This window comes from Equus przewalskii, chromosome 1 (assembly GCF_037783145.1).
Source record: "Equus przewalskii isolate Varuska chromosome 1, EquPr2, whole genome shotgun sequence".
NCBI classification, from domain to species: Eukaryota; Metazoa; Chordata; class Mammalia; order Perissodactyla; family Equidae; genus Equus; species Equus przewalskii.
In genome coordinates, this window is record NC_091831.1 from 127358915 (window position 1) to 127380899 (window position 21985).

A 21985-nucleotide genomic window follows, 5' to 3' on the forward strand; every position below is an offset into this window, starting at 1 on the left:
CATGTTATGAGATTTTACATCCTTGATAATAAAACAAGACAAGGACAGTACAATGAAGCAATATTTTTACAGGCCAATCCCACTAGAGAATTTAAATATAAAAGTCTAATCACAATATTAGCAAACTGAGTCCAACAATGTTTAAAATTGTAATATGATCAAGTTGAGTTTTGCAATGGATTGAATGTTTGTGACCTTCTTTCTCGAATTCATTTGTTAAAACCCTTGTTCCAATGTGGTGGTATTAGGAGGTGGGGGCCTTTGGGAGGTAATCAGGGCACGAGGGTGGAGCCCTCATGAATGGGATTAGCGCCCTTATAGGAAGAGGCCAGAGCGCTTGGGTTTTCCTTTTCCGCAGTGTGAGGACACAGGCGGTCAGCCATCAGCGACCTGGAGGAGGGCCATCACCAGAACCCAACCATGCTGGCGCCTGATCTCAGACTTCCAGCCTCCAGAACCGTGAGAAATAAATTTCTGTTGTTGAAACCACCCAATTCATGGTATTTTGTTGTAGCAGCCTGAGCTAACTAAGGCAAGATTATTCTAGAAATGCAGGATTGGCTCAACATCTGGAAATCAATCAATGCCATTCACCATATTAACAAACTAAGAGAAAAGCCATAGGATCATCTTAATAGACACAGTAGAACTCTTAGTAAACTGAGAATATAAGCAAACATTCTTTACCCGTAAAAGGTATTCAATACTTAGAAGAAACATCAGACTCAATGGAGAAGCATTTCTTTTAAAATCAGGCATAAGAAAAAGAGGTCCACTGTTGTTTCTACTTAATATTATGTAACATCAATGTTGTGTATGCTAACTGCTCAATAATATAAGAAAAAATAAATATAAATATTAGAAAGGAAATGAAAAAAATTCCCAATAATACGATTGTGCAGATAGAAAACTCAAAATAATCTATACACAAATTATTAGAGTTAATAAGAGAGTCAAGTAAGATTGTCAGATATAAGATCCTAGACAAGAGTCAATTGCATTTCTATACAATAGCAATGTTACAGTTAGGAAATGCAATTTTAAAACTAACAAAGGTGTAACATCTATAGTAGAAAATTTTAACACTTTATTGAAAGATAATAAAGAATACCTAAACATATGGAGAGACAACCACGTCCATGAATAAGATGAAGATTCAATTCTCCCTAATTAAGCTACATACTTAAACTCAGATCCAACATGGATTTTCATGGAAATCAACAAGGCAATTTTAAACATTTTTGGGAAGAACAAAGAAGAGCCAAGTGACTCCTGAAAAGAAAACCAATGAGAGGGACTAAGCGTACCAGATTTCAAGTTTTATTATAAACCCATAGTAATTAGGATGTGTGATATTAGCTCAGAGAGAGATAAATTAGACCTATCTAACAGAATAGAGAGCCCAGAAAAAACATGGGATCGACTGTGGTGACGGTTTCACAGGTGTATACTTATCTCCAAATTCATCAAGTTGTGTCCATTAAAGATGTACAGCTTTTTGTATGTCCATCAGACATCAGCAGAGCAGTGTAAAAAAAGCGAGAGCACCCAGGAGCATCCCCATGGTTACGAGGAAAGCTGGTGTATGCCAGAGTTGTCATCTCAGAGTAGTGGGGAAAGGAGACACAAGTCAATAAATAGTCAATAAATAGGCTGGACGATTGTCAATCATTTGGTGGGAAAATAAAAATGGATCCACACTTCACACGAAAATTCAATTCCAGATGAATCAAAGACTTAAATATGAAAGACATAGCTTAAAAAAGATATAAAATTTCTTTAATAACTTTAGGTAGTGAATTATTTATTAAACAAAACACAAAAAAGCACAAATCATAATGAAAAGAAAATCAATCTGACAACATTAAAGTTAAGACCAGTTCATCAAGAGAGACTATAAGAAGAGTGGAAAGACAAGCCATAAACTGGAATAAAGTAATTGTACCATATAACCAACAAAAGATTACTATTTAAAGTCTCTAGAGTCTAGAGGCTGTGTAAAAAACTTCCATAATCACTAAGAAAATGATTCACAATCTAAGAGAAAAATGGGCAAAAGACAAATACAGGCATTTCACAGAAGAGAAACCATGAATGGCCAAAAAAATCTTTGAAAAGACGTTCAACCTTATTAGTCATTAGAGAAATGTACATTAAGATATTTATGTATTGTAAGATATTACTTCATGACTACCAGATGGGCAAAAATTAAAGTCTGAGCATACCAAGGGCCAGTAAGGATGAGAAGCAATGGGGACACGTACAGGCCATTAGTGGAAGTGTAAATGGGTACACTCACTTTGAGGAAAAATTACTGTACCTACCTGTCCTAAGACTCTGCAATTCCATGCCACACTTCAGGGACAGAGTCTTGCACATGCTCACTAAGAGTAACATCATTCTCATAAGAAAAATCGGGAAAAATCTAAATCTCTATGAAGGGAGAATGGATCCATAAACCGTGGTCTGTTCACACATTGTAATGCTGCAAAGCTGCACTGTCAGATGCTGTCATTAGCCACAAATGCCTGTTGAGTGCTTGAAATGCAGCTAGTCCCAACTGAAATGTGCTGTGTAAGATACACACTGGATTTAGATGATTTAGTACCAAAGAAGATAATGCAAAACATCTTAATAATGTTTTTTACTGATTGCATACTAAAATGAAAGTATTTTTGCTCTATTGGATTAAAGACATTAAAATCAACTTCACACGCTTTCCTTTTTACTTAATTGGCTTCTAAAAAATAAAAATTCCATCTGTCTCTACTTAGTGCTACACTGAACAGAAAAACTGCAAGCACAGGCAGCAAAACGCTGAGCTTTCAAAATAGCTTTGAACCACTAGAGCAAGAAAAGACAAACAGAGCACCCCAAACATACGCATTCAACATACGCGCGCACATGTGTACATACAGCCTAAACCAAGAGAAAAGTAACCCACCTTCGTTCATGACATGTACAACCCCAGTCGTACGACAACATCGGTGCTGTACAGAAAAAGCAAGTACTAACACAAACAAATTCTTCTTTTTAACACAACATAAGTAGCCTTGCCGAAACAAGGCCTCAAAAAATTGGTTTAAGACTCAGAGTTGTTCCTCTCCACGGAAATCTTTAGTAAAAGGCGAAAGATTTATACGATCTGAAGAGAAACTAGAGTATAACTTGCAACTTTGTAGCTGATGGCGCGAGTAAAAAAACGTCCTATTACACTGATGGTGGCTAGTTAACACCAAGCTCCAGTGTCTGAATAAAATTTTTCAGACTACCTTAAAAATAAAAATTTAAATTTCAGCAAATATAAGTGGAAGAAATTTTAAAATTCTGCCTCTTTAAGCTGTGCGCAGTGCACTGTGGGTATGCAAATAAAGCGAGTCACCACCCTGCCGATTGGGGAAATATCTTAGTATTCACAGGGTGCCTCTGCGTCACCGTTAGGTGGCGAAGCGCAGGATTGGCTGTCTGGGAGCGAAACGCCGTCCCGATCGGGATGTTTTCTGTGTTTGTACATTTGAGTTTGATTTCTTTTAAATAAAGACTTTGCTATTAAACTGAAAACGAAAAAACTACCAAACAGGTGATTGCCGCAAGATTCAGGGCGGTGGTTCCTCCCTTCGGTGGGGAATGAGGGCTGTGTCTGGGGAAAGGCACACAGGGGTTTAAAAAGCTTGACAATTTCCTTTTTCTTCAGCTACGTAGTGGCCGCACCCGTGTTTTGTTTGTTTGCTGTGTTTTTGTTTGTTTTTTAACCGTGTACCTTCGGGATATACACTCTTGAACATTCTGCATTTTTGTCTGAGAAAAATTCCTGGCAATGTCTGTTTAAACTTGGGACTTGCGCGCTCCGTTTCAGGTTTCCCGCCCCACCTGACGCTGCTGTTGGGCATGCAATCTTGCATTCCAGTTTCAGCTCTCACGTCTCCTTATCCCATGCTTTTAAAATGTGCTGTTCTCTGACCAGCCCACACGGACTCCTCCCTAACAATCGTGGTAACCCAACAACCTTGGGAAAGGAAACTACACCTTTTTTTGTTTTTGTGTTTTCTAGCTGCTCGTGTAAACATTCCACTTCCAAACTTTGACAGCTTCTCTGAACTGGCACATTCATTTTTCATTTTGCTGGTTCTTTTGCTAACAAGTCAATCGTATTTGACATATACTTCGTTTAAATTTGTCTGATACATTTTAGAAACAGCTTTATTAGACATAATTCACTTGCCCTACAATTCAGCCATTTAAAGTGTACAATTCAATGGTTTTAGTATATTCACAGAGTTGTGTAATCATCACCACAATCTAATTTTAGAACATTTTCGTCACCCCAAAAAGGAACTGTACCCCTTAGCAGTTACTCCCCATCCCCCTATCCCCCAGCTTCTGCCAACCACTCCCCCAGTTTCTGTCCCTAAAGTGCCTATTCTGGACATTTCATATAAACGGAAGCATACAACCTTTTGTGGCTGGCTTCTTTTTTTTTTTTTTTTAAAGATTTTATTTTTTCCTTTTTCTCCCCAAAGCCCCCCCGGTACATAGTTGTGTATTCTTCGTTGTGGGTTCTTCCAGTTGTAACATGTGGGACGCCGCCTCAGTGTGGTCAGATGAGCAGTGCCATGTCCGCGCCCAGGAGTCGAACTAACGAAACACTGGGCCGCCTGCAGGTGAGCGCGCGAACTTAACCACTCGGCCACGGGGCCAGCCCCTGTGGCTCGCTTCTTAGCATGCTTGTGAGATTCACCCACACATTCATTCGTTTCAGTACTCTGGCATTCTTGCTCTATTTCACTGTAATGGGAAGTTAGAGACCCGGGAAGATACAAAGTTCCGACCCTGTGGTCACAGCTACACCACTCCAACTTAGCCAGCAGCTGAGGGAAGGGCCAGGAAAGGAGCCGCTCCGAACACTTTGAGCTCTTTCCAGGTTGTAACTCGGGAGAGAGTGTTTCCCTGCTCCTAGGTGGTAGGAGGCATTCATCTTCTGGACTTTGCTCCACTCTGGAAGGGTCTTGGGCAGCTTTCACTGGTTAAAGAACCACGAGGAAGGTCCACTTTTGTTTTCAGCCTCCACAGATTCATGGAGTTTCCAAGACGTCTGAAGTGAAAGCATGGACTTGTCCCTGATTGTAAATGTGGGGTTGGAGAGGCCCATGCAGTTTCATTGATTATGGTCTAGCTGACACGTCCATTTCTGGCAATAATTCACACTGATATTTAATACAGGAAATAACCTAAAAAACAAAAAATACAAAACATAAAAACCTTTGTTGGGATTTTTGATTCACATGGCTTTGAATTTATAGATTAAATTAGGAAGAATTTCCCACCTTTATGACATTGAGTCTACCATTCTATGAGCTCCATTTATATTTTTCATTTCTTTACCTCCTTCTATAAAGCTACATAACTGACTCTGGAGTGGTCTTTTTAAACAATTATTTACATCTAATACCCTAGGAGTATTTTTTGCTATTATAAATGATAGATATTTGAAATAAAAATTTTAATTGATTGTTATAATCCAAACAATTTACTAGTTGCCTAAAAACGCTGTTTATTTTTGTGTTATCAGTCCTCTATCCAACAGCCTTGCTGAAATATAGCTTTAATTCTAAAGGATTATTTAAATTAGTACTGTCCAGTGGAAATACATGAGCCACACATGGAACTTTAAATTTCCTAGTAGCCACATTAATAAAATAAAAATAAACAGGTAAAATTAATTCTATTTTATTTAAGTAATATATTGTATTTAATCCCATATACCCAACATATTATATAAATATATAATCAATATAAAAATTTTAAATGAGATTTTTACCTTTTAATTTTTTATACATATCTTCAAATCCAGCATGTATTTTATACCACAGTGCATCTCAATTCAGACTGGCCACACTTCAAGTGCCCAATAGCCACATGTGGCCGGTGCCTACCATATGGGACAGCGCAGTTCTGGATCCTTTAGGATCTTCTATGAAGATAATCGTATTGACTGAGAATAATGATAATTCTGTTTTTCTTTTTCCAGCCCTTGTACCTTTTTTTTCTCTTTTCCTGTTTTACTGTGCTGGCAAGGACCTGCAGTACAAAACCCAGTGGAAGTGTTGATACTTACTGGTTGTTCTTGTCTTTTTCTCTCTAAAGAGAAAGTTACTTTCTGTTACATGTGGTGTGTGCTAGAGGTTTTTGGTTGGTATTCTTCATTAGATTAGGCAGATTCCCCTCTATTTCTAGTATAATAAGATAGGTAGATAAATATCGAGTGAGTATTTGAGTTCATCAAATGCCTTTTCTGCATTCACAGGATTATTATCAAATGGCTTTTCTCTAATCTCTTCCAGTGGAGATCTACATTAGGAGATTAATGCTGAATCATCCTTGCCTCTTCCTGGAGATTGTCTTCTGGTTTCTATTTGTTGTGGCCAGATCCCTGGGGCCACAGCTACAAAAGACAGGTCTGGGCACAGGAATACCTAATGCTTTCAAATTTTGAAGTGGAGAGACACTGTCCCTGTGGAGAAGGCGCATCGGACCTCCGGGTCTCAGCTCCTCCAGGTTTATCTTCTTCCTGGGACTCTGGGCTCGTTTCTGCTGCAGCCTCTACGCTGGCCACAGGGCGGTGCTGCTTCCCCTTAGTGCTCAGTTCCAGCTCGAGGCCCAACTGTTGAGGTCAGGGAGTCCAACGTTTTGCTCTCGTACCTCCTAAAAGAATTTTGAAAATTTATGTTCCTCTTCCACATTTTAAAGATCATATGTATGGTGTTCATAAGGTAGCTTACAACATCATATGTTTAAATAGATGCAATGGATGACTACTTTGTGTGTTGTAAATATTGATACTCCAAGCTGTTATATCACTTTAAAATGTAATCAGTGGAAGCTAAATACCCAAGAGATCTGATACCCACTCTCATCATTTTCTAAAAAGTTAAAAAATTTTGCATAATTCCTTTTTGTGTGTTTGTGAGTTACATTGGCCCTAAGCTAACAACTGTTGCCAATCTTCCTCTATTTTATGTGGGAGGCTGCCACAATGTGGCTTGATGAGCTGTGCTAGGTCCGTGCCTGGGATCCAAACCTGTGAACCCCAGGCCACCAAAGTGGAGCACTGTGAACTTAATCACTATGCCGCCGGGCTGGCCCCTAATTCCTTTTTTTCTTGAACTTGTTTTTCCATTCCATTTCTTCAAGAATTTAAAACAAATATAATATTTTTATACCTGGATGTGTTTTGATTACTGAATTATATTTTTCTGATAAAATAAGTGTATTTGTTGAATTTCAAAACTTCTCCACATCCTTTGAATTTAAAATTCTATGCATTAATATTTTTCTTCTGGATTGACTTGTCATTACACTTATTACTAGTAGACACGATCAATACAACATGAATATATTACATATTTTGATAATTATTAAGCTAAAAGTGTCATTTTATTGGAACTGCATCTCTTAATTAGATGGATGCATCTTACTTTTTACTACAGGAGATAGGGTTTAGTTCCAATGCTTTTTTCTTTTTCACTTGTATAGCTGTAACCTAAGAAATCTTGTTCCCATGAATCAGTAGATGGAAGGAGTTTCGACAATGTCACTCACTACCACGTAATGAACTATCAGGTGACAACTGGATTAAGCCCTCCTTAAATTCTGTTGAAAGAAAAGATTTGGAAATTTTAATTTACAAAAATTTGTTGTCCAGACTCATTCACTTTCTCAAAATGGATGCACATATTTTAAATTGACATTTGTGGGGAGGCCTGAGGTTTTTACATCCTCCAGACTAGCACTTGGGTAAGGTTTAGGATGGAAGACAGCAAAACTTATTTTGTGAAGCGGGAGAAAGGCAATCAGCAAAAGGGAGGCAGGAAAGCAGTCCTCAGTAGATCTCCCAAAGTCCAGCTCACCCCGGCCACCTCCCCTCCATGCCCGGGCCCAGCCCAGCCTCCCTGTGGAACTGAGGTGGTTCCGTGATTCGTGCTTTGCTGTGGGGGATGTTGGGGACTTCTTGGCCAAGAGTAACAACGATGGAAATGATGTGTTCTGTGCTGTCCAAAATGGCAGCCACTACTCACATGTGACTTTTGAGCACTTGAAATATGATTAGTGCATCTGAGAAATGGAAATTTTATTTTTATTTATTTATTTATTTTTGAGGAAGATTAGCCCTGAGCTAACTACTGCCAATCTTCCTCTTTTTGCTGAGGAAGACTGGCCCTGAGCTAACATCTGTGCCCATTTTCCTCTACTTTATATGTGGGATGCCTACCACAGCATGGCTTTTTGCCAAGAGGTGCCATGTCTGCACCCAGGATCCGAACCGGTGAACCCCGGGCCACGGGGAAGCGGAACACGTGAACTTAACTGCTGCGCCACTGGGCCGGCCCATGAATTTTTCATTTAATTTAATTAATTAAGTGTAAATAGTGGCTGGTGGTTGCCATATTGGACAGTGCAGAGCTAAGGACTCAGCAATGTCTTGGACTTGGTTTTACACTTGACCAAGGGACTGGAGTGTTGGGTTTTCTCTCGCCGAGGAGAGGAGATGGGAGTCTAGTCCCTTCTTTTCTGTAGTTGGCTCAAAGCATTCCTCCTCCATAGCCTCCACCCTCACCACCTTCCCCTGCTCCATACTCCAGTACAGAGGGCCCCAAAAGGCAAATCTTGAGACATCTGAGAGCAAAATCCTAAAGCAAGGTGAAGAATTCTTGGGGCTGAAAGGCAGCATGGATGGTAGTCCCAGATCCACCCCTCCGACCTTGTGACTTGCACCTCCCCAAGCATCTATTTTCCCTGGGTTTACATGAATCCTTTTGTCCTGGCTGTCAGCCTTGGAGGAAAACAACGTAAAAAGGAGACAGGGGGCAGGAATTATTGTCCAAGGAGCTACAAGCAATCTGAGCCTACAGGTGGGACAAACACGGTCCAGGGTGCTCTGGGTCCATGAATGGTAAAGAGAACACATAGAGTGGCTTCCCAAGGGGTGGTTATGAGGATGATAAAGTAGTAAAGGTGAGATAAAGGAGGCTCGGGTGGGTAATTTTATGTGTCAACTTGACTGGGCTGAGGGATCCCCAGATAACTGGTAAAACACTATTTCTGGGTGTGTCTGTCGGAGTGCTTCTGGAAGAGATTAGCATTTGAATCAGTAGAGTGAGTAAAGATCACCCTCCCATTGCAGTGGGCATCATCCAGTCTACAGAGGGCCCGAAAAGAACCAAAGGGCAGAAGGGTGAATTTACTTTCTCTGCTTGAGCTGGAACATCCATCTCCTCCTCTCCTTGGACTTTGGCACTCCTGGGTCTTGGGCCTTGGGCCTTCGACCAGGACTTCCACTTTGGCTCCCGCAGTTCTCATGTCTTCGGGTTTGGACTGGAACTACACCACGGGCTTTCCTGGGCCTCCAACTTGCAGACAACAGATCATGGGGCCTCTCAGCCTCTATGACTGTGTAACCAATCCCTCATAATAAATCTCTTTCTGTTTATCTATATATACCCTATTGGTTCTGTTTCTCTGGAGAACCCTAATACAGTGGTCCTCCTGTTATATTCTCTGAGGAAGTAAGAAGAAAAGAGGAAAGAAAAGCAAGAAAATGACTACCAGGGAAAGTCAGGTTAGTGCCTGGCTCCAGGGGCTGGAGAAGGGGTTGCAGTGAGGAAGGAGCAAGGGAGAGCGTGCTGACAAGGTAGGGGGGTCAGTTACATGAGGTTGCCAGACAGTAAACAACTTAAGTTCTTGCCTTCCCCATTAAGAGTTTCCAGAGATAAGGCCATCCCCCCTTCCTCCTGGCGCAGAGAGGGAGGCATGGAGATTTCCTTCACAAATGCAATTGTCTCTGATCAAAGGGCAAGCAAATTCCACTCCTCGGAGCCTGCTTCTCATCTGCAGTTTTAAAATTAACCAGCCTAAAATCCTCATCATAAAGTATGGGGGGAAATAATGTGAAACATCTCAATAATTATTTATATTAATTACATCTAGAAATTATAACATTTTGGATCTATTGGATTAAATAAAGTATATTGTTAAAATCAAGTTCACCTGTTTCTCTTACTTATTTAAAGGGACTTCTATAAAATTCAAAATTCTACCCGTACCTCCCATTATATTTCTACTGGACAGGCCGGCTTGTGGCCGAGTAGTTAAGTTCAAGTGCTCAGCGGGCCCAGCCCAGGGTTTCACCGGCCTGGATACTGGGCATGGACATGGCACCCGCTCATCAAGCCATGCTGAGGTGGTGTCCCACACAGCACAACCAGAAGGACCTACAACTAGAATATACAACTATGTGCTAGGGGCTTTGGGGAGAAGGAAAAAAAAGATTGGCAACAAATGTTAGCTCAGGTGCCAATCTTAATATATATTATTCTGTATACAGAATACATTCTATACATTTCTAAAATTTATATATTTCTACTGGAGAGTGCTGCATCAAAAACCAGCCAAGTAAAACTACAAGGCACCAAAAACTTGTGTTGGACATAAGGTATCACTTTCAAAAAACTGAATGCCGATACAGCTGTGCAGAATTCGGGGTGAAAAGAGTCAGTTTGGTGTATTTGTACAGACACTGCTACTATGGGAGAACATCCTTTAAAAGTGAAGTTTTTCAGTGTGTAAGTGGACACAAATCAGTATCAGAACAAATGAGTAATGTAAACACAGAGCGTGAGAGAAAACCAACACTAAACACAGTTAAGTAAACCACCTTTTCTTAAACCAAAATAAGTAGCCTTGCTAGAACAAGGCCTCAAAAAATTGGTTTGAAACTCAGAATTGTTCCTCTCCACGGAAATCTTTAGTAAAAGGCGAAAGATTTATGCGATCTGAAGAGAAACCAGAGTATGCTGCATGGGACCCCAAATTCATTTTTCAGGTAACTACAACTCCTAGTACATTGATGGTGGTTATTTATCACAAGCATTAATACCGACAGAAGTTTATTTAAATACTCTGAAAACAACATTCTCATACTTAGAAAAGTCGAGTAAAAAAGAATTTTTTTTACTTGAAAACAATTATACTGTTTGCAGTGTATTATGGTGTATTATGGGTATGCAAATGAGACCTGAATAATCGTCCTTTGGACTCCGGAAATAGCATTCAAATCCTGGTCTGCAGCCACCTGTGAGGGACGAAGCTGAGGCTTGGCTGTCTGGGATCTAAACTGTGACCTGATCAAGTACAGACATTCTGATTTTATCTATTTATACTTTGGGACTTTGAGTATGTTTTTTTTTTTTTTTAAATAAGAGACTTTTCTGATAGCTGGGGTGGGGGCAGGCTGCGAGGATAGAAAGGTAATGGTTAATACAAAATTCAGGACAGTAGTTACCGGCAGTGGGGAGTGAGGGATGTGACTGGGGAAAGGCACGCAGAGGGTCTCAAAGGTGTTGGCAATATCTTTTTTCTTAAACTGGGAGGGAGGCATCAGCATTTCATTTTGTTACTTTTTAATTATATTCATATATAATATATATCATACTCATGAAGATTGTAAATCTTCCTCTTCATTGAGGTCTACTTTAATGTCTTTCAATATAGTTTTATAATTTTACCATAAAGGTTTTTTGTTAGATTTACCATACTCCTAATATCTTGTAGTTTTTGTGGCTAGTACAGATTTTTTAAACTACAATTTATAATTGCTTATTGCTGGTATATAGTAATGCAGTTGAATTTTACTTATTGCTCTTGCATTCAGCAACCTTAAACTCTTTGTTTCTAACAGATTGTAGATTCTATTAGATGTTGTATGTAGACAAGCATATCATCTGAAAGTGACAACCTTGCTTTTTCTTTTCCAAGTCTTATACTTTTTATTATTTCTTTTTCTTGTTTTACCTAACTGGTTGGGAACTCTGATAGAGATGTTGAACTGCAGCTATGACAGTGGATATTTTCTTCTTATTTTGATCATAGCTTCCATTGGATCACCATGACGTACAAAATTTGCTGCAGACAGGGAGGGCTTCAGGGGCAAGCAGTCCGTTCAGGTGCATAAGGCCCAGTGCTCATAAGGCCCCGGTTCTACTGCTGCCTTTGTAGGGACCTGAAATTGGCCCCCCAAGATATGTCTCTTTGGCATCAGGATTATTTGAGGCTGATTGCTTTTGATAAACTGGGACAGGGAAGGAGGCTCTGAGGAATGGAACTCGCCCTTTGTTAGGAGACATTTACATTTGTAAGGTAAATCTGTCTGTAAAAGGTGCCTCCCTCTCTGTACCTGGAAGAAGAAGGGAGATGACCTTCTCTCTAGAAACTCTTAATGAATGCCAAAGACAAGGACTTAAATCTGCATTTTATTGTGCTTGCCTGGTAACCTCCTGTAACTGACTTCCCTCCCCCTCCCAACTTTGACATTTCTTTAAGGATTAAGCATCTTTCCTTAGGCTAGGAACTGACTGCTGCACTCACCTGTGACCACCCAGCTCAAGACAATAGACTTGCCTCCAGCTACGCCCTCTGAGATAGCCCTCTGAGATAGCCGACCACTACCTGCTGTGTCCATCAAGCACTGTGCCGACAGGGCAATCTTGTGACTATTGTGGGAGGGACATTTCAATCACATGTGAAACACCCTGTTTGGGGGTATATAACCACTATGTGCACCCCACTTCTTCGGTGCCCTTTCTTCCTTCGGGAAGAAAGGCCCCGGGCCATGGTTCTCATAAAGCTTTGTTTAATTTTCTCTTGCTATTCTGTCTCATGTGAATTTAATTCATTCTCCAGCTAGACGAACCCCCATTTGGGAAGAGGAAATGTCTTCCTCTCCTACACCTTCATGAAATTCTTAATAATTTTTGCACAAAGGCTTTGCATTTTCATTTTGCACTGGGCCTTGAAAGGTTTCTGGTAGAAACTCTTTTGATTAAGCTAGTTCCATTCTGTTCCTAGTTTGCTGTGATTTTTTTTCTTACAGGATGGGTGGGTATTGAGAAGATAATAAATATTCTGTTTTAATCTATTAATGTGGAAAGTTACATTCATTGATTTTCTATGATAAATCATCCCTGCATTCATAGCCTAAACTCAATTGGGCAATGATGTATTTTTGAATATACTTTATTTTTTAGAAAAGTTGTAAATTTACAGAAAAATTGTAAAGATAGTGCAGAGTTCCCATATACCCCACATCCAGTTGCCCTTATCATTAACATGTTATTGTTAGTATGGTACATGTGCTGTAATTAAGGAATCAATAGCCCATAGTTTATTCAGATATCCTTAGTTTTTATCTAATATCTTTTTTCTGTTCAAGGAGCCTATCCAGGATACTACATTATCTTTAGTTGTCATGTCTCCTTGGGTTCCTCTAAGTAGGTTGTGAGTTTCTTAGATTTTCCTTGTTTTGATGACCTTGACAGTTTGGAGGCATAGTGATCAGATTGGTTTGTAGAATGACCCTCTATTGGGATTTGTCTGATGTTTCTCTCATGATTAGACAGGGGTAATGTGTTTTTGAGAGGAAGATCACATAGGTATACTGCCGTTGTCATCACCTCACTTCAAGGGTACGTACCATCAACATGATTTATCACTACTGATATGATGGTCGTGATCACCTCCAGAGAGGGGAGACAGGTTGGAAGTTGAGTCAATCACCAATGACCAATGACTCAATCAATGATACCTAACTAATGAAGCCTCCATAAAAACTCAAAAAGCATTGGGTTCAGAGAGCTGAAGGGTTGGTAAACATGTGGAGATGTGGGGAGTGTGCTGCACCAGAGAGAGCATGGAAGCTCTGCACCGCTTTCTGCATATCTTGCCCTGTGCATCTCTTCCATCTGGCTGTTCCTGAGTTATATCCTTTTATAATAAACTCGTAATCTAGTAAGTAAACTGCTTTCCTGAGTTCTGTGAGCTGTTCTGGCAAATTAATCAAATCTGAGGAGGGGGTTGTGGGAAGCTCTGATTTATAGTCAGTTGGTCAGAAGCACAGGTGACAACCTGGACTTGCAATTGCAACAAAAAAATTATGAGACATACAAATAAACAGGAAAGTATGACCCATACACTGGGAAAAAAGCAGACAACAGAAACTACCTGTGAAAGTAACCAGATGTTGAATTTGACAAAGCTTACAAAGTAGACATTATAAGTATGTTCAAGAAACTAAAGTAACAATGATTAAAGAAGTAAAGGAAGGGGGCCGGCCTGGTGGTGCAGTGGTAAGTTTGCATGTTCCACTTTTTGGTGGCCCAGGGTTTGCTGGTTCAGATCCTGGGTGTGGACATGGCACCACTTGGCAAAAGCCATGCTGTGGTAGGTGTCTCACGTATAAAGTGGAGGAAGATGGGCATGGATGTTAGCTCAGGGCCAGTCTTCCTCAGGAAAAAGAGGAGGATTGGCAGTAGTTAGCTCAAGGCTAATCTTCCTAAAAAAAAAAAAAAACCAGAAGTAAAGGAAGATATGAGGACAATGGTACCTCAAATGGAGAATATCAATAAAGACTTAGAAATTATTTAAAAAGAAACTTGGAAATGCTGGAGTTGGAAAGTACAAACTGAAATGAAAAATTCACTGGAGAGGCTCAACAGTAGATATAAACTAGCAGAAGAAAGAACTAGCAAACTTCAAGCTTGATTGATAGAGATTATGTAATCCAAAGAACAGAGAGGAAAACAGTGAAGAAAAATTAACAGAGCCTTAGAGTAATATGGGACAACGCTAAACACATCAACATACGTGTAATGGGAGTACCAGAAGGAGGGAAGAGAGAAAGGAGCAGGAAAAATATTTGGAGAAATAATAGCTGAAAACTTCCTAAATTATAGAAAAACGATCATCAACACATCCAGGAAGCCCATTGGACTCCAAGTGGAATACATTCAAAGAGATCCACAAATAGACACATCACAGTAAAACTGCTGAACGCCAAAGACAAGCAGGGAATCTTGAAAGCAGTAAGAGAAAAACAATTTGTCACTTACAAGGGAATGCAAATAAAATTAATAGCTGACTTTGCAGCAGAAATGATGGAGGCCAGAAGGCAGTGGGATGACATATTCAAAATGCTCAAAGAAAAAAACTGCCAACCAGAATCCTATATCCAGCTAAGCCATCTTTCAAAAATGATAACAAATTCCCAGATAAACAAAAACAGAGAATTTGTTGCTAGCAAACCTGCCTTATGAGAAATACTAAAGGAAGTTTATCAGGCTGAAAGTAAGTAACCTTAGATGGTAATTTGAGTCCACACAAAAAAACAAAGAGAACCAGTGAATATGTAATTACCAGAGGATTTATGTAATTAAAAAAGAAAGAATAAATGCATATTTGTTATCCTTTTTTCTCTTAACTGATTTAAAAAGCAATTGTATAATACAATTTGTATCTAATGTATTGTTGGGCCTATCAGGTAGAAATGTAATATGTTTGTCAATAACAGCACATAGAGTTTGTGTGGGTGCAAAGCTGTATTGGGTTAAAGAAATGTCTCCAGATGATAACTCAAATCTGCAAAAATAAATATGGAGAACTAGAAATGATAAATAAGAAAAGAAATATAACAAAAGTGATAAATATATACTTTCTTTCTTCTCTCATCTCCTTTAAAAAGACATAAAATTGTATAAAGTAGTAATTATAACACTATATTTTTGGGTTTGTAACATTTAAAGATGTAATCTATCTGACAATAATACTACAAAAAGTGGCAAGGAAATATAACTATATAGGAGTAACATTTCTATATCTCATAGAAATTGTTAGTATAAATTTGAAGTTGATTCTGATAAGTTAAGGTGTATGTGGTTAGCCCTAGACCAATAACTGAGGAAATTATTTTAAAAAATTATTAAAGAAGTTAAAATGCTACATTATAAAATATTCATTTAATGCAAAAGAAAGCAGTAAAGGAGGAATAGAGGAACATAAAAGATATGAAACATATAGAAAACAACAAGTAAAATGGCACATATATCAAGTATATCAATGGTAACATTAAATGTGGATGGAGTAAACAATTCAATCAAAAGACAGAGATTGTCAGACTTGATTAAAAAAAGTTAACAAGATCCACTAAATGCTGTCTACAGGAGGCATGCTAGATTCAAAGATACAAATATATTGAAAGTAAAAGGATGGAAAGAGATTTATCATGCAAACAGCAAACTCAAGAAAGCTGGAATGACTATACTAATAGGAGACAAAATATGCATTAAAACAAAAAATTTTACCAAAGGTAAGAGGGACATTTTATAATTTTTAAAAGGCCAATCCATTAGGAAGATAAAATAGTTTTAAATATGTATGCACCTAATAAGAAAGCACCAAAATACATGAAGCAAAAACTAACAGAAATGCATGGGGAAATAGACAATTCAACCATAACAGTTAGAGATTTCAGTACCCCACTTTCAATAATGGACAGAACAAGTAGACAGACAACCAACAATATAAGAACTGAAAATACTATACACCAACCGGACCTAAGGGACATCCATAGAATACTCACCTCAATAACAGCAGAATATACATTCTTCTCAAGTGCATCCTCCAGGATAGGCATATGCTAGGCCATAAAACAAACCTCGATAAATTTAACAGGATAGAAGTAATACAAAGTATGTCTTCTGACCACAATGAAATGAAATTAGAAATCAACAACAGAAAGAAATTTGAGAAACTCACAAATAGGTAGAAATTAAATAACACACTCCTACCTAACCAATGTGTCAAAAAAGTAATCAAAAGAAAAATTAGGAAATACTTTTAGATGAATGAGAATGAAGATACAAAATATCAAAACTCATGTGATGCAGCTAAAGTAGTGCTTCGAGGAAAATTTATAGGTGCAAATGTGTACATTACAAAAGAAGAAAGATCTCAAAACAATAAACTAAACCTTTCACCTTAAGACACTTGAAAAAGAAGAGCAAACTAAACCTGAAGCAAGGAAGGCAACAAAAAAGATTGGAGCAGGACTTAATGAAATAGAGAATAGAAAATAGTAGAGCAAACAATGAAACCAAAAGCTAGTTCTTTGAAAACATCAACAAAATTGACAAACTTTTTTTTTTTAATATAGATTGGCACCTGAGCTAACATCTGTTGCCAACCTTCTTTTTCCTCTCTTTTTTTCCTTTCTCCCCCAACCCCCCCGGATACATACTTGTATATTCTAGTCGTAGGTCCTTCTAGTTGTGCCATGTGGGATGCTGCTTCAGCATGGCCTGATGAGCAGTGCTAGGTCTGTGCCAGGATCCAAACTGGTGAAACCCTGGGCTGCTGAAATAGAGTGCATGAACTTAACCATTCAGCCGTGGGGCTGGCCCCCAAATTGACAAACTTTAAGCTAGACTGACCAAGAAAAAAGAAGACTCAAATATCTAGAATCAGAAATGAGAGAAATGACATTACTACCTACCTTACAGAAATAACAAGAATTTTAAAGGAATTCTATAAACAACTGTATTTCAATAAATTAGCTAACTTAGGCAAAATAGACAAATTCCTAAAGACTCAAGCTATCAAAAACGACTCAAAAAAAAACCAGTCTTAATAGAACTATAACAAATGAAGAGTGTTTTTTTTTTTAAACATTGGCACCTGAGGTAACATCTGTTACTAATCTTCATTTTTTTTTTCTTATTCTTCTTTTCCCCAAAGTCCCCTAGTACATAGTTGTATATTCTAGTTGTTGAGTGTCTCTGGTTTCTATGTAGGATGCTGCCTCAGCATGGCTTGATGAGCGGTGCCATGTCTGAGCCCAGGATCCAAACTGGTGAAACCCTGGGCCGACAAAGTGGAGTGTGCGAATTTAATCACCTGGCCATGGGGCCGGCCCCAAGTAAAGAGATTTAATTAGTAACACTAACAATAAAAAAAAACTACCCACAAAGAAAAGCCCAGGCTCACCTGGCTTCACCCCTGGATTTTACCAAACATTTAAAGAAGAATTAATACCAATTCTTCACTAACTCTTCCAAAAAATAGAAGAGAAGTGTACACGTCCTAACTCATTCTATGAGGCCAGTATTACTCTGATATCAAAACCAGACAAAGACCTCACAAGAAAAGAAAACTACAGACCAATATCTTTATGAATATGGATGCAAAAATCCTCAACGAAATACTAGCAAACCAAATCCAGCAACATATAAAAGATCATGCCAAAAGACGCAGAAAAAGTATTTGTCAAATCCAACACTTTTTTTCTTTTTCTTTTTTTTTTTTGCTGAGGAAGATTCCCCCTGAGCTAACATCTGTGCCAATCTTCCTCTACTTTTTAGTATATGGGCCAGCAGCACAATATGGCTGCTAACAGAGCAACGAAGGTCCACATCTGGGAACTGGGCCTGGGCCACTGAAGTGGAGCAAGCTGAACTTAACCACTAGGCCACTGGGGCTGGCCCTCAAATCCAACACTCTTGCATGATAAAAGCACTCAACAAACTAGGAACAGAAGGGAACTTCCTCATCCTGACAAATGGTGTATCTGAAAAACCCACCATTAACATCATACTGAAAAAAAGTATCCATGCTTTCATGGCAACAACAGGAACAAGACAAGATGTCTGCTGTCACTACTTCTATTCTTCATTGTTCTGGGGGTTCCAGCCAGGGCAATGAGGCAAGAAAAATAAATAAAAAATATCTAGATTGGAAAGAAAGAAGTAAAACCATCTCTGTTCACACATGACATGATCTAATATATAGGAAATTCTAAAAAAAATCTGCAAAGAACTATTCAAACTAGTAAACAAGTTCGGTAAGTTTGCAGGATAAAAGATCAGTATACAAAAATCAATTGTATTTCTATACGCTTGCAATGAACAATCTGAAAATAAAATTAAGAAAATGACTTACAACAAAAAAATGAACAATCTAATCAAAAAATGTTCAGAGGATATGAACAGACATTTTTCCAAAGAAGATATACAGATGGCCAATAGACACATGAAAAGATATCCAACATCACTAGTTATTAGGGAAATGCAAATCAAAACTACAATGAGATATCACCTCACATCCATCAGAATAGCTGTAATTTATAAGACAAGAAATAACAAGTGTTGGAGAGGATGTGGAGAAAAGGGAACCCTCATACACTGCTGGTGGGAGTGCAAACTTGTGCAGCCACTATGAAAAACAGTATGGAGATTTCTCAAAAAATTGAAAATAGAAATACCATATGATCCAGCTATTCCACTACTGGGTATTTATCCAAAGAACATGAAATCAATAATTCAAAAAGATACATGCACCCCTATGTTCGTCACAGCATTATTCACAAAAGCCAAGATATGGAAGCAACCCAACTGCCCATCAATAGGTGAATGCATAAAGAAGATGAGGTATATATATACAAAGAAATACCACTCAGCCATAAAAAAGACAAAATCGTGCCATCTGTGACAACATGGATGACCATTAAGGGTATTATGCTAAGCAAAATAAGTCCGACAGAGGAAGACAAATACCATATGACTTCACTCATATGCGGAAGATAAACAAACAAATACGTAGATACGGAGAACAGATTGGTGGTCACCAGAGGGGAAGGGAGTGGGGAGAGGGCAAAAGGGGTAAAGGGGCATTTATGTACGGTGACAGATAAAAACTAGATTATTGGTGGTGAACACAATGCAGTCTACACAGAAAGTGAAATATAATAACATACACCTGAAATTTACACATTGTTATAAGCCAATACGACCTCAATAAAATCTTTTTTTTTTTTAAAAAAAGAAAATGATTCCACTTACAATAGCATGAAAAAGAATGAAACATTTTGGAAAAAATTTAACTAAAAAAGTGCAAAACATACTCAGAAAACTATAAAACATTACTGAAAAAATTAAAGATGTAAATAAATGGAAAAACATCCCATGTGTATGATTGGAAGACTTATTATTGTTAAGATGGCAACACTTCCCAAATTGATCTACAGTTTCAACACAACCAGAATCTTAGCTGACTTCTTTGTAGAAATTGATAAGCTGATTCTAAGATTCACATGGAATTGCAAGAGACCCACAATAGCCAAAACAATCTAGAAAAAGAACGAAGTACAACTCATTTCTTGACTTCAAAACTTACTACAAAGCAATGGTAATCAAGCTAGTGTGGTACTGGCATAAAGGCAGACATACAGATCAATGGAACAGAACTGAGTCTAGAAATAAAGCCATGTGTCTATGGTCAACAGATTTCCAACAAGAGAGCTGAGACCATTCAGTGGGGAAAGAATAGTCTTTTCAACAAATGGTGCTGGGACAACAGGATGCCCACATTTAAAAGAATGAAGTTGGACGTTTACCTCACACAATATGCAAAAAGCAACTCAAAATGGACCAAAGATCTAAAGGTAAGAGCTAAAATTATATAAGTCTTAGAAGAAAACACACAGGCAAATCTTCCTGATTTTGTATTTGGCAATGGATTCTTAGATATGACATCAAAAGCATGAGCAACAAAAGAAAAAATAAATTGGACTTCATCAAAATCAAAAACATTTGTGCTTCAACGACACTATCAAGAATGTGAAAGACAACCCACAGAATGTGAGATAATATTTGCAAATCATATATCTGATAAGGGACCTGTATCTGAAATATATAAAGAACTCTCACAACTCTATAGAAGACAAATAACCCAACTAAAAAAATGGGCCCAGGATCTAAATAGATATTTCTCTAAGGAAGAAATACAAATGGCCGATGAGCACATAAAAAGGTGCTCGATGTCATTAGTCATCAGGGAATTGCAAATCGAAACACTGAGATACCACTTCACAACCACGAGCATGACTAGAACTAAAAAGTGAGATAGTAACAAGTGTTGGTGAGTATGTGGAGAAATTGGAAGCCTCATTCATTGCTGGTGGGAATGTAGAACAGTGCAGTCACTTTTGGAAGTAGTTTGCAGTTTCTCATTCAATTAAACAGAGTTATCATAAGACTGAGCAATTCCACTCCTAAGTATATACTCAAGAGAAATGAAAACATATGTCCACACAAAAATTTGTACACAAATGTTTACAGCAGCATTACTCATAATAACCAAAAGGTAGAAACAACCCAAATGGCCATTCACTGATGAACGGATAAAGAAAATGTGGTACAACCATATAATGGAATATTATTCAGCCACAAAAAGGAATGAAGTTCTGATGCATGCTACAACATGACATGGACCTTGAAAACACTATACTAAGTGAAAGAACAAGTCACAAAAGACCACATATTGTATAATTCCACTTATATGAAATGTCCAGAGTAGGCAAAGAGACAGAAAGCAGATTAGTAGTTGCTTAGGGCTGGGGTAAATGGGAATATAGGATAGTGATAACCTAAGTGTACAGGGCTTTTTGCTGTGATGAAAATGTTTTAAAACTGACTGCATGGGGCTGGCCCTGTGGCGCAGGGGTTAAGTTTGCGCATTCCGCTTTGGTGGCCTGGGGTTCATTGGTTCGGATCCTGGGTGCGGACATGGCACCACTTGGCAAGCCATGCTGTGGTAGGCGTCCCACATATAAAGTAGAGGAAGATGGGCACGGATGTTAGCTCTGGGCCAATCTTCCTAAGCAAAAAAACGAGGAGGATTGGCAGCAGATGTTAGCTCAGGGCTAATCTTCCTTCAAAAACAAAACAAAACAGGCTGACTGCAGTGATGGTTGCACATATCTCTGAATACACTGAAAACTATTGAGTTGTATGCTTTAAATGGGTGAATTGTAAGGGCTGTAGATTATATCTCAATAAAGCTATTTTTAAAAAATAAAAAAAGGAAATCAACACAGTGACATGGAACTAGATAACCCACCTTGCTCTCTAGAACTCCTGGACCCTGAGGGTTGCATCCTCGGAGGCCTTTCCATGCCCTCTGGGATGTGAATATTTTCACTATGATTCTTCTTTCACGTGTGAGAAAACATATTCAGAGAAGCAAATTTCATGCATTCATCCAACAAACAATACTGGAGGCTAAGGAGGTAGCCGTGTCGAAGGGCCCACAGCGGAGAAGAGATGGA

At 38.5% G+C, this 21985-nt stretch overlaps 1 long non-coding RNA gene and 2 other non-coding genes across 4 annotated transcripts; all 3 read right to left on the reverse strand.

The window, feature by feature from the left end:
• Window positions 1–3049: 3049 nt before the first annotated feature.
• On the reverse strand, window positions 3050–3165 carry LOC139078627 (U5 spliceosomal RNA). The gene has a single exon (XR_011531654.1). It is a non-coding gene; the product is annotated as a U5 spliceosomal RNA (small nuclear RNA).
• Window positions 3166–4182: 1017 nt separating this feature from the next.
• On the reverse strand, window positions 4183–21910 carry LOC103558601 (uncharacterized). 2 transcript variants are annotated; one of them, XR_546772.2, is made up of 5 exons: window positions 21778–21910; window positions 17123–17235; window positions 16466–16522; window positions 5819–6702; window positions 4183–5228 (listed from the first exon to the last, which is right to left on the reverse strand). It is a non-coding gene; the product is annotated as an uncharacterized lncRNA (long non-coding RNA). The 2 variants fall into 2 exon arrangements; XR_011527456.1 differs by having other exon boundaries at window positions 17123–17238.
• Window positions 10734–10849, reverse strand: LOC139078625 (U5 spliceosomal RNA). The gene has a single exon (XR_011531644.1). It is a non-coding gene; the product is annotated as a U5 spliceosomal RNA (small nuclear RNA).
• Window positions 21911–21985: the final 75 nt, after the last annotated feature.